We start from the raw sequence: 18,078 nt of genomic DNA on the forward strand, positions 1-18,078 counted from the left end.
GATAGAAAAGTGGGAAAGTGTAAAATGTGTAAGAAAAAACAATCATGATTTATGAAAAAGTGAGAAAAATGAATGGGAAAGTGGGAAAAATATATGTCCAAAATAGAAATAGGACAATTATAAGGAAACACTATTTTTATAAACAGGACACTTATTTAGGAATTGAGGGAGTAAAAATTAAGGGGGTTTTTTAAACGACACCTGCGTATTTATGCCCTTTAAAAGAAATCATCCCTATCTTCCCTTCTCCTCTCCTCCTTCACCCCTCACCCTTGTCTGCCTATGTTTTTCCGACCTTCGACCACCGCCGACCAAACTCCGACCAAAATAACATTTCACACCCAAGAAGAACTCTGACCACCGACGACCAACCACCCTCCAAAAAAAACGAGCTTTAACCTCTTCTTTGCTACCACCACAAGTTGTGCTCTGCCTCTGCTCTGCCTCGACCACCAATTGTCCTCTGTCGCTGCAAACTAGCTCGTGTGAAGGAGAAGAAGTTGGGAGAAGGAGGAGCAAGGAGAAGCTTGTTTTGCGATGGCGTAAGACGGATAATCATTTGCGAAGGAGCAGAGCATAAAAGCATCACAACAGAGAAAAGGGTTGTGACCGATCGGAAAAAAGCGTTAACGGCAACGCAGAGCTTTGAGGTAGGGGAGATGCCGCCGAAGAGAGGAGTGTTGATGCCCCCTTCGTCTGACCCATCGCTGTCGCCGCTTCGTATAATTAACTTGATTATTTGTCGTAGCATGCACTTTTATAAATACAATATCCAATGACCCTTGCGAACTGCCAAGGCAACTCTTCAAAACAAGATGTTGACTCTCGACCCTACAAGTCATTATGATGTGAAAATGAAGGACATCATTCATCCTAGCTAGGACACAGGACATTGGGGCTCGTGCTGCTGCTCATATTTTCACTAGGATAAGCTTTGCTATAGCCAGGGGAGTGGGGGCCCAGATTGTATCTCGGCTTCCCACTAACTATTTGTAAAATATTTGACTTTGTTAACATTTGATAATAATAATAATAATAATAATAATAATAATAATAATAATAATAATAATAATAATAATAATAATAATAATAATAATAATAATGAAGTTTGTGTCGATCTTACATGGACAATACTAAGGGAATTAGTTTAGCTCAACGCAAATTGGGAATAAATTTTAATTTTAGCTATTTCTAGGGGAAACGTTCTCACTTTTATTTTATCTTGATTAACTTTTTATATTATAACGTACTCTGTAACTTCTTATTGATAAAATTTTAAAGGGTTACATGGTCACCTTTACACATTATTAATATTTTTTTATTAAAACGAAAAAAATTATCAAAGGAAAAAATTAATTTTTACATTTATATTGGGTAAATTTTTAAGCATTTTGGGAAAACTTTACACCCTCCGTACATTATTTATGGCGCACTGTGTAAGAGTTTAATATTGCCCCTTTTTTGTAGTTTGTCTTATTGTCTTATTTTCTTTTTTGTAATTAATTTAATTTTCTGTAAATATCTCTGTTAATTACTTCGTATGTTTTCCCAGTATATTGAATAGGTTACTCTTTTTTTATATACTCTGTGTAATTTAGAATGACTAAAAATTATCCTTATCAATGGAAAAGTTATCTACGTAGTACTATTTATTATTATTATTATTATTATTATTATTATTATTATTATTATTATTATTATTATTATTATTATTATTATTATTATTATGAGAAAACACCAAAACGTTACACGCTTAACAAGCTACAAAGAACAAGTGAACTACAAGAAGTTGGAGGGGAGCCGAGATACAATCTGGGCCCCCACTCCTCTAGCTATGGCGAACCCGATCCTGCTGAAAATGTGGGCAGCTGCCCGCGCCCCAATGTCCTGAGCCCTGGAGTACGTCTGGACCCGCTTCAGCAAAGAAACAGCCCCTTTCTCTAATTCCCCAAAAGAAGAGAAGGAAAAAGGAAAGAAACCGTAACCCAAAGCCCTACAACGTGCCGCATACTTATCCTGCTTCCGTTGCGCTGCAACCGCCACAACCCGACCCGGAACGAAGCCTGACAACCCTGATTGCGTCATAGGGGAAGACCCAGTCAAGTCAACACACACATCTAGACCGCCATCCCATGAGTAAAGCAAAATATCTGCAGGACGAAGAGCTCCATCACTCTCACTAGTCAGCCCAACATCAACCTCCTTGCGAGCAGAAATCCCCGACCGATAGCAAATATCCAAAAGGGTATCACGAACAACATTATGCCGATGTTTGATACCCACAATCCCAGCACAAGACACGGCATGATCCCCATAAATGTCCCCGTCGAAAACCCGAGAGCAAGCAGAACACGGCGTCGAATCAGAGAACAACGGAATACCCAACCGATAGCAAAGAACCGAACGATAAGTCTTACCGTTCATAGTCTGGCCTAAACCCGAGATGGGGACTGCCCGCAACCAAGCCGAGGAGTGATCCCCCTGCTGCGATTTCCATAGGGCAACAAGACGTGAAGATAAGGAATAGGCGGATTCCGCATCAGCAGTAACCTTCGTGAAATATATGTCTGCCAACTTCTTCATGAGTGTGGGGGCAGCGATCTCACTAGGGCTACGCATAAGGTCGGACTCCACGGTCCTATTGAAAAGACCAAGAGCATCATCAAAGGCCGGTCCCGGTCCATCAACACCTGAAAGCCGAAGAAGCGAATCCTGCAAAGCAGAAGACTGCAAACGGGATGCAAGAAAAGCATAATGCCGAACATCACCAGCTGAATAAACACCCAATCCTCCATAAGAATAAGGCAACATTGGCGGATGCAATGTTTGCTGAGTGGGGTCACTTGACCCCACTTGGCTGAAATTTTTTGCATAATTGTAATCAATTTTTGATTAATTCGTATTAAAAAGTACTTGATTTTGTTAATTTTTCAGTAATTTTGTAATAGTGACCCCACTTAGTACAATTTCTAGATCCGCCACTGTAAGGCAAGGTGGCAAGGCGCCATTGCCAGTCACCGAACCCAGGTCCCGAAGCAGTCACGATGCGCTCTAAAGAAGCCTGCAGAGCCAAATCAAAAGATAATTGGGCCGCTTCGAAAAGATGAGGCGGACAAGTGCGCATAGCAAAGTAGAGTTTAGAAACTCCAGTACACGCACGAAGAAGCAACAACTCACACTGGGGATCATTAAGCTTGGCTACAGCATCCATCAACACAACAGTCTTCGACACACGCTGCGAAACCAACTCCTTGCAAAAAGAAGAATCCGTACTGACTGGGCCACCAAGCAACTTAACACCGAGCGCAGGACGAGCAATATCCGTAGGAAAGACACCCTCCAGACGACTGTGAGGGTCCTCCGAAGGCCAGAAAACCTCCGTCTTCTCAACATTAACATGGAGACCTAAATGAGGACCCTCCTCCAAAATCAACTCCAAGACCTGTCCAACCACCAAAGTGTCACCAACGATAGTGCCATCGTCCAAGTACCAAGCCTGAAGAGATAGATCAAATGAGTCTCTGATGCGACACACCAATGGATGTAGAACCAAAGAAAAAAGCAAAGGGCCGAGAGGATCCCCTTGCTCCACACCCTGACAAGACCACAAGGTATGCTCCCCATAATACAGCCGCGCTGGAGAAGAGTAGCAGAATTCAACCCAACGCGAAAGAGCAGGACAATGAAGCCGAACCTCACGCAACAAAGCCGACCGATCAACTAAATTGAACGCATTCTGAAAATCCACCAATAACATAGAGAGGCCAACATCGGCCCCACGAGCCTCAACCAACCGATTGACAGCATGGAGAATGGCCTCACCACCTGCTGGAACCCCAACTCCAAACTGTATACCTCCAAAGTAGGCTCCTAAACGCGGACCAACTAAAGCAGCCCCGACCTTAGAAACAAGGCGCCTCCAAATAGTGCCCACAGCAATAGGCCGAATACCCCCACCAGGCTTAACAAGTGGCGTAAGAGGAGCACTAGCAATGTATCCTCCAAGCACAGCAGGGCACTTTCCAGCAAGAAAGAGATTAACTACCTGAGTGATAGCATCCACCAACTCATCAGAAACAGCTACAGCAGCACCACCCAAGCAATCCAAAAGGTGTTGGGCACGCAAGCCATCCCTACCGCACGAAGTACCACGCGGAAAGCCCTTAATCTGCTCCAAAACAACAGCGGAGGAAGCAGTAAGTGAAGGAAATAATGCCCTTGGTCCAAGTATGCATTCAATGATAAAGTCTAATATATGCGGTTCAGTATTAATTAACAAGTTAATAATTCAGTGAGATCAAGTGAGCTGAATGCCTAGCTAGAGGCCGCTTCAGTTCAAGTGGAATTAATGATATTAATCCACAGCTTACTCTTGATTGAACCCGTAGGGTCACACAAATAGTACGTAAATGGATCAAGTATTTAATGGCATTAAATACTCCATCTATGGATATTCGGAATCGACGGATCTTGGTTTCAGTGGGAGCTGAGATCGTCGCAGGCAAGAAATGAATACTCCAGAAACGATGATATTGTCGGAAACGGAAATATGGATCGTATCGGAAATATAAATATTATCCAAGTCGTAGATGTTGCCGGAAACGGAAACATGGTACGTATCGGGAAATATTATCGGAAATAGAAATATTGCCGGAATCGGAAATATTGCCGGAAACGGAAATATTGTCTGAATCGGAAATATTATCGGAATCGGAAAATAATTCCGGAAACGGAAATATTAAATATTTGTTCGAAACGGAAATTAATTCCGGAATCGGAAATGTTAAATGTTGTTCGTATCGGAAATGAATTCCGGAATCGGAAAAATAATCGGAAGCGCGTCGTACGAATTAGCATCGGACGAGCTTGCTAGACGAAGGCCCAGCACGAAGCCAGGCCCACGTCCAGCAAGGGAAACGCGCGCCACAACACGCCAGCCCAAGGTTGCGCCAGGCCCACCGCAAGGCAGGCCTAGCGCGCGCCCAAGGCTGCGGCAGTCGTGGGCTGCGATGCTCGGGCTGTGCGCGCGCGCGCATGGCGCCCCTCGTGGGCTGCTGTGCGTGCGTGGGTGTTTGTGTTCACATACGAAACCTAAAACGTACAGGATTCGTTTAATGATTAAATTCCTAATTCTATTTGATAAATTAATTAAATAAGAGTTTCATTAGGATTCTAATTTAATTAATTCGTATCCTAATAGGATTCCAATTCTCTTTCCATACCCCTATAAATATGTGGCCTGGGTTCACAATTTATAAAAAAAGTTTTTCAAGTATTCAAAGTGAGTTTTTGAGAGAAAAATTCAGACACATTCCTTGCTCAAAAGTGCCGAAATTTTTAGTACCTTAAGGGAGATTCTAGTTGGTCAATCTTAAGGCGGATCCGGACGTGCTGTGGACTATCTACGGAGGGACGACACTTGGAGTCCTAAAGACTTGTTCTTTTTAGGTTCAGGCGCAGCTAGGGAAGGCACGCAACAAAGAGTATGCATCTAAACTATGCTATATGATTATGTGTAAATAATATGTATTCCTGGCTAAATGGTTTTTCCGCATGATTTATGAATTGTCATATGTATCATAACCTAACAGTGCTTATGGTGCGTGGGGGCAAGTTCAAGAAATCTGGAAAGAAGAGGAATGCTAAGAAAGGTGGCAACAAGGCCAGCCCAACTAAGCAAAATGGCGCCAAATCTGTAAAGAGGAAGGTCAGTCAACCCACTTCTGAATCCGAATGCTTCTACTGCAAGAAGAAGGGGCATTGGAAGAGAGATTGCTTGAAGCTAAAGGAAGATCAGAAGAACGGAACAGTCGTTCCATCTTCAGGTATTTTCGTTATAGACTGTATACTTACTAATTCAACTTCTTGGGTATTAGATACAGGTTGTGGCTCACACTTATGTTCCAATCCACAGGGACTAAGAAGAAGTAGAAAATTAAGCAAGGGTGAAGTCGACCTACGAGTGGGAAATGGAGCATGGATTGCTGCATTAGCTGTAGGAACTTACTATTTGTCATTGCCCTCTGGGCTAGTTTTGGAACTGGAAGAATGTTTCCATGTTCCAAGTCTTACTAAAAACATCATTTCAGTTTCTTGCTTAGATGCTAAGGGATTTTCCTTTTTAATAAAAGACAATAGTTGTTCGTTTTATTTTAAAGAGATGTTTTATGGATCTGCTAGATTAGTCAATGGACTTTATTTATTAGATCACGACAAACAAGTATATATAACATAAATACCAAAAAAGGCCAAAAAGGATGATTCAGATCTCACCTATCTGTGGCATTGTCGATTAGGCCATATAAACTTGAAACGCTTAGAAAGACTTCAAAAGGAAGGAATTCTAGAACCATTTGACTTAGAGGATTATGGTAAATGCGAATCATGTTTACTTGGCAAAATGACAAAGCAACCTTTCTCTAAAGTTGGAGAAAGAGCAAATGAACTATTGGGTTTAATCCATATAGATGTATGTGGACCAATGAGTACAAATGCTAGAGGTGGTTTCAGCTACTTTATCACTTTCACTGATGACTTCAGTAGATATGGTTATGTCTACCTAATGAAGCATAAGTCTGAATCCTTTGACAAATTCAAGGAATTTCAGAGTGAAGTAGAGAATCAATTAGGCAAGAAGATTAAGGCACTGCGGTCTGATAGAGGCGGTGAATATCTGAGCTATGAATTTGATGACCATCTGAAAGAATGTGGAATTCTATCAGAATTGACTCCTCTTGGAACACCACAATGGAACGGTGTGTCAGAACGGAGGAACAGAACCTTGCTAGACATGGTCAGGTCAATGATGGGTCAGGCCAAACTTCCATTAGAATTTTGGGGACATGCACTAAATACAGCTGCACTCACTATAAATAGAGCTCCGTCTAAAGCTGTCGAAAAGACTCCATACGAATTATGGTTTGGAAAGCCTCCAAATGTGTCTTTTCTTAAGATTTGGGGATGTGAAGTATACGTCAAGCGATTAATTTCAGACAAACTTCATCCAAAATCTGACAAATGTATCCTTGTGGGCTATCCAAAGGAAACAAAGGGGTATTACTTCTACAATACATCTGAGAACAAGGTGTTTGTTGCTCGAGATGGTGTCTTTTTGGAGAAAGATCACATTTCCAAAATGACAAGTGGGAGAAAAGTAGACCTCGAAGAAATTCGAGTCGAACAACAAACTCTAGAGAATGCTCAAGATGACATTCAGGATGAAACTCAAAGATCTTTAGAAGAATCTGGTGAGAATCATGGTCAATCTAGAAATGTTACCCCGCGTAGATCGCAAAGATATAGATCTCAACCGGAAAGGTACTTAGGTATTTTGACGAACGAGAGCTATGACGTTCTATTACTTGAAAGTGATGAACCTGCGACTTACAAACAAGCTATGACGAGCCCTAGCTCCAAGCAATGGAAAGAAGCCATGCAATCTGAATTAGACTCCATGTCTGAAAACCAAGTATGGGATTTGGTCGATTTGCCAGATGGCTACCAAGCCATTGGAAGCAAATGGGTTTTCAAACTGAAAAAGGACAAGGATGGGAACTTGAAGATTTCAAAGCTAGATTGGTTGCAAAAGGTTACAGGCAAGTCCACGGTGTGGATTACGATGAAACCTTTTCACCAGTTGCAATGCTAAAGTCTATTCGGATAATGTTAGCAATCGCTGCATATTACGATTACGAAATATGGCAGATGGATGTCAAAACTGCTTTCTTAAACGGCGTTTTAACAGAAACTGTGTTTATGACACAGCCTGAAGGTTTTGAGGATCCGAAGAATGCTAAAAAGGTATGCAAGCTAAAGAAGTCAATCTACGGATTGAAGCAGGCATCCAGGAGCTGGAATATACGTTTTGATGAAGCAGTCAGTGACTTTGGTTTCATCAAGAACGCAGACGAATCTTGTGTATACAAGAAGGTCAGTGGGAGCAAAATTGCTTTCCTAGTATTATATGTCGACGACATATTACTTATCGGAAATGACATTCCTATGTTGAACTCTGTCAAGATTTGGCTTGGGAAATGTTTTTCGATGAAAGATCTAGGAGAAGCACAGTACATATTGGGCATCAAGATTTACAGGAGATAGATCTAAAAGGATGATTGGACTTAGTCAAAGCACTTATATCAATAAGGTGCTTGATAGGTTCAAGATGGCGGACTCCAAGCGAGGCTACCTACCCATGTCTCATGGAATGACTCTAAGCAAGACTCAGTGCCCAAAAACACTTGATGAGCGTAGACGAATGAATGGGATTCCATATGCATCATTGATTGGTTCAATAATGTATGCTATGATATGTACACGCTCGGATGTTGCGTATGCACTCAGTGCTACGAGAAGATACCAGTCAGACCCAGGGGAGGCGCATTGGACTGCTGCCAAGAATATTCTGAAGTACCTGAAAAGGCACAAAGATGACTTCCTGGTCTATGGTGGAGATGATGAATTAATTGTTAAAGTCTATACGGACGCAAGTTTCCAAACCGACAAAGATGATTTCAGATCACAGTCTGGGTTTGTCTTCTGTCTCAACGGAGGAGCAGTAAGCTGGAAAAGTGCTAAGCAAAGCACCATTGCGGATTCTACAACTGAAGCGGAGTACATTGCTGCACATGAAGCAGCAAAGGAAGCTATATGGCTAAGGAAGTTCATAGGTGAACTTGGTGTAGTCCCCTCCATTAAAGGACCAATAGCCCTGTATTGTGATAATAACGGAGCTATTGCACAGGCTAAGGAGCCTAGACACCACCAGAGAGTCAAGCATGTACTTCGTAGATTTCACCTTCTACGAGAGTTCGTTGAAAGAAAAGAAGTCGAGATAAGCAAGATTGGAACTGATGACAACATATCAGATCCATTGACTAAACCTCTGCCGCAGGCGAAGCACAACTCGCACACTGCAGCTATGGGAATCAAGCATATTGGAGAATGGCTTTGATGTCTCTGTTTAATGTTTTAAAGTTTTAGAGTTTAAATCTTTGTAAAACATTATTGGTTAATCATTCACAATAAATGAAAAGAATTCATTTTTCCATTTAATTTGTGGTTTATTAAATGATGAGTCCCTTCAATTTGACGATATATTCAAGATAGACTGTCAGGACCAGTCCTGTGACTAAGAAATGTCGTCAAGTGAACTTGAATGTCAAAGGTTGAAAATGGTCCCTAGTCGGAGTTTTCTATAAAATTGGACGCATAGAAAACGTTAGACGATTAGAATGCAAGATGACTAGTAGTTCTGTTTCTTGAACTATGTGGACATGGCAATGTCATAATCATTTGCATAGATACTTACTTTGGGAAGACTAGTATCGGACAAGACCTATGAAACTTTACTGTAAGAGATGAAAATCTGTCATAAGTAAATTTCATTAAAATTATTAGACACTAAATCCTCAATACCTGAGTGATTTGAGATTACTTGTTTGAGAACTGGTTACTTTGACGTTGACCAACCGTCGCACCGTAAAAGGAGGCTATAAAGGCAACGCTCAGGTAATCACCTATCAAACGAAGTCTAATCTCAAGATCGCAAGATTGGGATTGTCCTCCCATAAATCGGGATGAGATGCTTAAAAGTTGTACAAGGCCACTCGGAGAGCTAGAAACTGTGAAATGCATGGCCGTGCTCGGATGAATCATAGGCTATGATTATCTGTTTATTTGATCAGTTGAACTCTGAAACCGAGGAACACCTCTGGACATAATAAGGATGACAACTCTTACCTTATGTTCAAGAGCAAGCATCGAGCGACAAAGGAATTAGGAAATGCACACTTGTCCCTAAGGACAAGTGGGAGACTGAAGGAAATAATGCCCTTGGTCCAAGTATGCATTCAATGATAAAGTCTAATATATGCGGTTCAGTATTAATTAACAAGTTAATAATTCAGTGAGATCAAGTGAGCTGAATGCCTAGCTAGAGGCCGCTTCAGTTCAAGTGGAATTAATGATATTAATCCACAGCTTACTCTTGACTGAACCCGTAGGGTCACACAAATAGTACGTAAACGGATCAAGTATTTAATGGCATTAAATACTCCATCTATGGATATTCGGAATCGACGGATCTTGGTTTCAGTGGGAGCTGAGATCGTCGCAGGCAAGAAATGAATACTCCGGAAACGATGATATTGCCGGAAACGGAAATATGGATCGTATCGGAAATATAAATATTATCCAAGTCGTATATGTTGCCGGAAACGGAAACATGGTACGTATCGGGAAATATTATCGGAAATAGAAATATTGCCGGAATCGGAAATATTGCCGGAAACGGAAATATTGTCTGAATCGGAAATATTATCGGAATCGGAAAATAATTCCGGAAACGGAAATATTAAATATTTGTTCGAAACGGAAATTAATTCCGGAATCGGAAATGTTAAATGTTGTTCGTATCGGAAATGAATTCCGGAATCGGAAAAATAATCGGAAGCGCGTCGTACGAATTAGCATCGGACGAGCTTGCTAGACGAAGGCCCAGCACGAAGCCAGGCCCACGTCCAGCAAGGGAAACGCGCGCCACAACACGCCAGCCCAAGGCTGCGCCAGGCCCACCGCAAGGCAGGCCCAGCGCGCGCCCAAGGCTGCGGCAGTCGTGGGCTGCGATGCTCGGGCTGTGCGCGCGCGCGCATGGCGCCCCTCGTGGGCTGCTGTGCGTGCATGGGTGTTTGTGTTCACATACGAAACCTAAAACGTACAGGATTCGTTTAATGATTAAATTCCTAATTCTATTTGATAAATTAATTAAATAAGAGTTTCATTAGGATTCTAATTTAATTAATTCGTATCCTAATAGGATTCCAATTCTCTTTCCATACCCCTATAAATATGTGGCCTGGGTTCACAATTTATAAAAAAAGTTTTTCAAGTATTCAAAGTGAGTTTTTGAGAGAAAAATTCAGACACATTCCTTGCTCAAAAGTGCCGAAATTTTTAGTACCTTAAGGGAGATTCTAGTTGGTCAATCTTAAGGCGGATCCGGACGTGCTGTGGACTACCTACGGAGGGACGACACTTGGAGTCCTAAAGACTTGTTCTTGTTCGGTTCGGGCGCAGCTAGGGAAGGCACGCAACAAAGAGTATGCATCTAAACTATGCTATATGATTATGTGTAAATAATATGTATTCCTGGCTAAATGGTTTTTCCGCATGATTTATGAATTGTCATATGTATCATAACCTAACAGTAAGGTGATGATCAACAGGGATATCCGGTAAGGTAGGGAGTGGAACAGAAGGGTGCTTTGCTCGCAAATCTGCAAGGGTAGCATCATTGTAAGGGGCAAGACCCGAGGAAGAAAGAACCCTAACTGCAGCAGTGTAGTGACCATCAGAAATCTTTCTCTTGCATTGCTTAATATTACGCTCCGCCAAATCATGGTCTTCGTCAACATCCAATGGAGACACACTAGCCAATGTGTCTATGACTAGTTGCTCGGAACCACCAGGCTCACCCCAAGAACGAATGGCAGAGGTGATACACTCTTCCTGTCGTCGCCGCCGAACACCAGAGGAACACTCACGATTACTTCGCGGTGAAAAAGTCGTGAGGACACAAAGAGGTAACACAAGCAACTGAACCCAACAAGCGATGTCATCAGGTCTGCAAATCACCTTATCAAGCGCCCTTTTAGAACTCGCGAAAAATCCAAACGACATCTGGGAGGGATGGATTTCACAGAGCGCAATCGCTTAGAAAATAAAGTGTCTAGAAGAGCAACATCAAAAGAAAAATGATGTTCTCGAGGCGCATCAGAAGAAGACAGCTCGGAAGCAGGAGCTTGCGGTTTTTGAATACCATAGAGAATAAAACGAAAAATACCATCCCCAGAATCAGGTGGGTCCACAAAAACAGTACTAGAACCACTGCCATGTCGACACCTAGTACGTTGAGTATGTGTCTTGAAACAATCTCCACATAGCCAAATACCCATACGACGAAAGGTCACCTCAGCCGTAGAAAAAACCTGCAAATTGGTAGTAAGGGAATGACGGGTTACATCCCGCACACCAGAGCAACAATGACGATCCCGTAAGTGAGTGATCAGAGAACTCCTCACCAAACCACGCCCACCTCCATCCTGGCACCCGCTAAGACCCACAAAAGGGCAATGAAACTTCTCCACGGAAGCCGCCATATCAAAGCACTCCAACCGCACTGAATCTGAAACGGAACCCACCGAAACTGCCAAACTCCCGGAAACAATGACTAACGTGGTAAACAACAAACACCCACACGGACGGAAACGGAGTCCAACGTGGTAAACAACAAACACCTACACTGCCGGAAACAATGACCAACGTGAAAAACAAACACCTACACGGCCGGAAACTGAGTCGCTGCTAACACCTACACTGCCGGAAACAATGACCAACGTGAACAACAAACACCTACACGTCCGTACTGACTGGACCACCACACTTCCGCCGGAAACTGATCAAAGCCGTCCAGAACACCACCAACGTGACCCTAACCAAACGCAAATGCTTGAGAGCCGCCGGAAATTGATCGAGGAAACTGACCCGCAACTGATCCCGCAATCGCCGCCTGAAACTGATCCCGGAACCGACCAATACCACCAACACTGGTCCTAATTCCGTCACAAACCTAACCCAATACCACCACCCCTCACCGTCGCCTGAATACTTGCCTGAAAAGATGCCTGAAAACTGCCCTAGAAACTCACGAAAACTGCACCAAAGAAGTCGAAATAACCGCCTGAAAATGGACCCAACAGATACCTGACACCTTGACCGCCGCCGTGACCCTTCTCCGAACCAGACTACCGCCGCAAAGCTGCCGGATTATGGACGTCCCTGCCCTAAACGCCCCATGATCGCACGGTTTGAGAGGTTTTGTTATTATTATTATTATTATTATTATTATTATTATTATTATTATTATTATTATTATTATTATTATTATTATTATTATAAATCAAATGCCAATAAAGTCAAATAATTTACAAATAGTTAGTGGGAAGCCGAGATACAATATGGCCCCCCATTCCTCTGGCTATAGCAAAGCCTATCCTGGTGAAAATATGAACAGCAACACGAGCCCCAATGTCCTGAGTCCTAGAAAACTTCTGGATCCACTTCAGCAACGTTACAACATCCTTATCCAGCTCCCCAAAGAAGAGAAATCAACCATTGAACAATATTTAAGGAACGGATGAAGTTATTATTATTATTATTATTATTATTATTATTATTATTATTTAAATTGTAAATTAGTATACCTTTATCACCAAATAGTTCTCTTATGGATTTTGGATTTGGGTTAGTCTAATTTGAAAAAGAGGATAAATAATTAAAGATCTCCTAAATCTTTATAAGGCTCTTTACGGATCTCCTAAATAATTAAATATTAATTATTACAGATTATCTTTTTGTAACATGCATTTTGCTCTTTAAACAAAAGGCTATACTATGTAATTATGTAATTACTTCGAGGAAGTAGGAAGTATAGAAAGCATTCATTATTGATTAACATACTTAAATTATGTGCGTGGCACCTAATATCCACGTACCACCTAATTAATTATATCGGAAATTTCATGAAATACCCTCGAGTTTTGTCATAATTCACCAAACGCCCATCAAGTTTCAATAATTCATAAAATACTCCTATTTCAATACTTTATACCCTAACTACCCCTATTTCAATACTGAATACACCAAATACTTTAAATGACGTCATCGACCCTATAATAAACCACTTAACATCTAATTAACTCACTAATCCATAATTAACCCCTTAATTAACTCCTTAATCAACCCACCCATTAACCCACTAACCCACCCATTTCTTTTTCTCTCTCCCACGTTTCCTCTTCCACTCCCTCGATTCCTCTTCCAGTTTAGGCTGCCCATTTCTTCTTCCCACCTTCACCGTCCAAAAGGGACTTCTATTTGCACCTGCAATTCTACAAAGCTTTTGGGGCAAATTTTGTATCATCCAGTTCCTAATCCATGTACCTTGAAACCTGTGATAATACGAGTTGAAGAAAGCTCCATGAAACATGTTGTTGTTGATGCAATTGGATTTAATTGAATATATCACACTTAATTGAATAGCAATCATGTCTCAAAGCCAATTTCTATCAACTCCGAACTCATCAACCAGAACAAAATTGATGAGCATGATTCCATTCGGAACACAAAAACTAAGTACGAACATCATCCTTTACCTACCGATCCACGAAGTGCAATGTATCCAACAAAGTTCTATAAGCCTTCTCCCCCATCGATACATCCGTCTTCCTAAACTCCTCGAGAAGCTCTAATGCATCAACACCCTGTCCATCCCTACACATCTCCTCCAACAAGGTCGTGTATGCTAAAAAATCCGGTTTCAACGCATTCCCCAACATATCGCGCAAAACCTCAACCCTTAACTTTCGAATTGTGCAATTGATTTGAAGTCGGGAAGTGGTTTTGATGAACTGAGAAATTAATGAAATGGGTTGGATTTTGATTCAAAAAAGATTGAGAATTTGGGGTTAATTTGACTGTTGGGCTGTTGAGGAGCAAGCGCCGGAAACATTGGTGGTGGTGGTTAATTGGGGATCTGGGAAGAGGGTGGAAGGGGCAGCCATGGAGAAAAGGCCAAGGAAGAAGAAAGGGGAAGCGAGAAAGAAAAAGGGAGAAATGGGTTAATGGGTGGGTTAATTAGGGATTAATTGGTTAAATTGGGGTTGATGACGTCACTAGGGTAGTTGGGGTATTAAGTATTGAGATAGGGGTATTTTATGAATTATTGAAACTTGATGGGCGTTTGGTGAATTATGACAAAACTCGGGGTTATTTCATGAAATATCCGTAATTATATACATGACACTTAGCTATTTTTTTAAATTTAAAAATAAATTAGAAATCTCATTTTTCATTGGCCAAAACCAATAAGTATTCTATATAGTGCTCTAATAATTCAGCAAATATGTCTCCTTTATATATATATATTGAATTAGATTGGATTTATTCAAGATAGTTTTTGTTTAGGGACACGGCAGTGGGAGTACAAATAAGAGAAAAGAGTTGAAAGATATGATGTAGTGACGTTTAAAGACGTTGAGAGTTGAGAGTTGAGAAGGGTAGGTGCCCAAGTAGGAATGTTTTTGTTGTTTATTGAGAAATGGAATCATTGTTTGTTGAAAGCTCTATTTTTACGAGGGGGTCCTCTCCTCTCCCTCACCTTATACAAAAAAGCAATATTTCTAACCTCTCTATTCGAATGCTATTAAGTAAAGATGGTTGTGGGCCGGACCGGGCCGGCCCGAACCACGACCCGGCACGAAAAAAGCACGCCCCGGCACGAGCACACAAAAGGCACGGCCCGGCACGGGCACGAAGTCGTGGGCCGTGGGCCGGGCATGAGCCTTACTTTTTTGGAAAAAGCACGACAAGGCACAGCACGACTCGACCCGGCACGACAAAGCACGTTAAATTTAGTCAAATTAGCCTTAGGCACGACGGGTCGGCCCGACACGGCACGAAAGCACGTGGGCTTGGGCTGGGCCTGGGCCTTATTTTTAACTTTTCGGCCCGACACGGCACGACACAAAACAACGTGGGCCTGGCGTGGGCCCGGCTCGGTTAGGCCCACGGCCCGTGGGCTCGGCACGAAGCACGGCCCGACCCGGTCCACAGCCATCTTTACTATTAAGTATTAACAATTAATCCATCCGTCTCATAATATGGTGTTCGTTTCATATTTTTCACGAAATTAAAAAATTTGGAAAATAATATGATAAACTATTAGTATTGTTGTACTATACATGAAATGTTTCAAAAGTACACAATTTATTTTGTCTTTATACAAAAAGACAAAAAACAATAAATTATGAGACCACATTTTCACTAATTATTGGACCAAACTATTTTCTATGGTGCAAAACTTAAGTATTAGATTACATTTTGTAAGTAAAAGTAGGACACTTGGGGTATTTAAGTTGTTTGACAAAGATATGTTTGGAAAAAAAATCAATTGATTAAATATAAAATTATAAAAGTAGACACAACATTTAAATACGGCTCAAAATGAAAAATATGTACTATATTTTGAAACAAAGGGAGTAACCAATTGATTCTTCTTCATTTTATTATTTTATTGGATGACATCATTTTCATCGTGAGCCCCTTCCTATCAAATCAAAATTAGTTTTGGATAAGTTTTATTATTTTTGTCACCACCAAAATAAAAAGAAAAACTATTGAGATATGAGAGGATAAGTTTTATTATTGGAGCCTACAAATGACCTCTACGTAATGATTAAATAAAACTATACAAAGATCGTAATACTCACCATTAGAATATGAATTACGTCCTCATTTTCTAAAAAATTGTTTTATTTGACTTTTCACGGTCTTTAATGCATGACTTAAAACGTTAATATCTCTAATTTTACACGCGTAAAATTATAAAAAAATAGATACTCTCCGTATTTATTTAAAGATACACTTTCCTATTCCGTTGTATTTTATTAAAAGATATATTTTCTATTTTGTGCATGTCATGGTCCCACTTTCAATTATATTAATGTTTATTTCCATCTCGTGATCCCACACTTACTCACATACTCTTTTTACTATTATAACAAATAATTCACCCACTATCAACTTCTTACAATAAATATTAACTCAATTCTCTATTTTCATACTTCCTCTGTTCATAAATACTCGCAACATTTTGTATTTTTACACTGTTTACAGGTTCTACTTTGATTATTGTTGGTGATTTATATATCAGATAAAACATAGTCATGTGAAATCTTGTTAGATTATTCTCAATATGTATTTTCAAAATAACAACTTTTTATAATTTTTTCTTGAAGAGAATTTAAGAAATTAACGATCAAAATTGTGCATTGGCGTGCGTAAAAGTGACAAACGTTGCAAGTATTTCAAAACAGAAGAAATATTATTTTAATAAATTCAACCCACCCTCCTAAAATTACTTGCCGGTCAAATTCTATCTTTTTGTATACATTGAGACAAATCTAACAAAACCCCACATAATTACGGAGTATATGGCAATGAAAATTTATGGTCAAAATTTTCAAATAAAAACTTTTAACCCAAAAATTCACAATGGGGTAATATTTTAGAGACGGAGAAAGTAGTTCATAAAGTTGACTCCACACAATGATACAATTTGAGCTGAATACATAACGTAGGATAGTTTAATCAATACAATGGCGGGGCTTTTTTCTACTTGTGTATTCAATTGAACCTACTTAATATAAATAAAACTTATTTTTTAATATAAATTTATGTGGAACATTTAAAATGATTCATTGATAGCAAAAATAAATCCACTTCATGATATTTGAACAACTTCATGATATCCCTAGCTCCTGTTTAATGACTATAACTAGTATAGTACCCGTGCGATGCACGGTTTGTAATCTAAATATAAATTTATGTGAAATATAAACTATAGTGGTAGACAATAATCATTAAAATAGAGGTTATAGATATTCTGCTAATTAATGACGGATAATTTCGTTATTCCCTTATTCGGTGTCTTATTTATTAAAAAATTAAAACAAAAAAGGGTGCGTGGACAAAATTATATTCATCCTCATTTGTCACTTGTGTCAATTTTTTTTTCATATCTACTCAATACTCGTCTCAGTTGCCTCATTATCCGACCACTTAACACATAACCCCAATACCCCACCATTTACTTTATTTAGCTAGAGATGACTTTGAAGCGGGGCGCGCCCTTTACATCGTGCCCGCCTAAAAAATTCCAACTTCATCCGAGCCACCAGTGATAGAAACGATAGTCACCCCTCTCAATCCCGGTCTCGAGGGGTAAAAATCAAACTTTTTGGTATATTTTGTTTCTTCGGATGATACAAAATCATGGCTCCAACTTGTTCCCCGGATCTCGTCCATCCCTGCTCCACCACTTATCCACATATCCACACTCGCCTCAAACCCTCCCCTAGACTCCTATTGAGTAAATAAACAAAATGTTACTCTACATAATGTGTAGGATAGTATTCTATCAGTCCCAATTTAACCGTCACATTAAGTTTTCACGGAGTT

This window comes from Spinacia oleracea, chromosome 2 (assembly GCF_020520425.1).
Source record: "Spinacia oleracea cultivar Varoflay chromosome 2, BTI_SOV_V1, whole genome shotgun sequence".
NCBI lineage: Eukaryota > Viridiplantae > Streptophyta > Magnoliopsida > Caryophyllales > Amaranthaceae > Spinacia > Spinacia oleracea.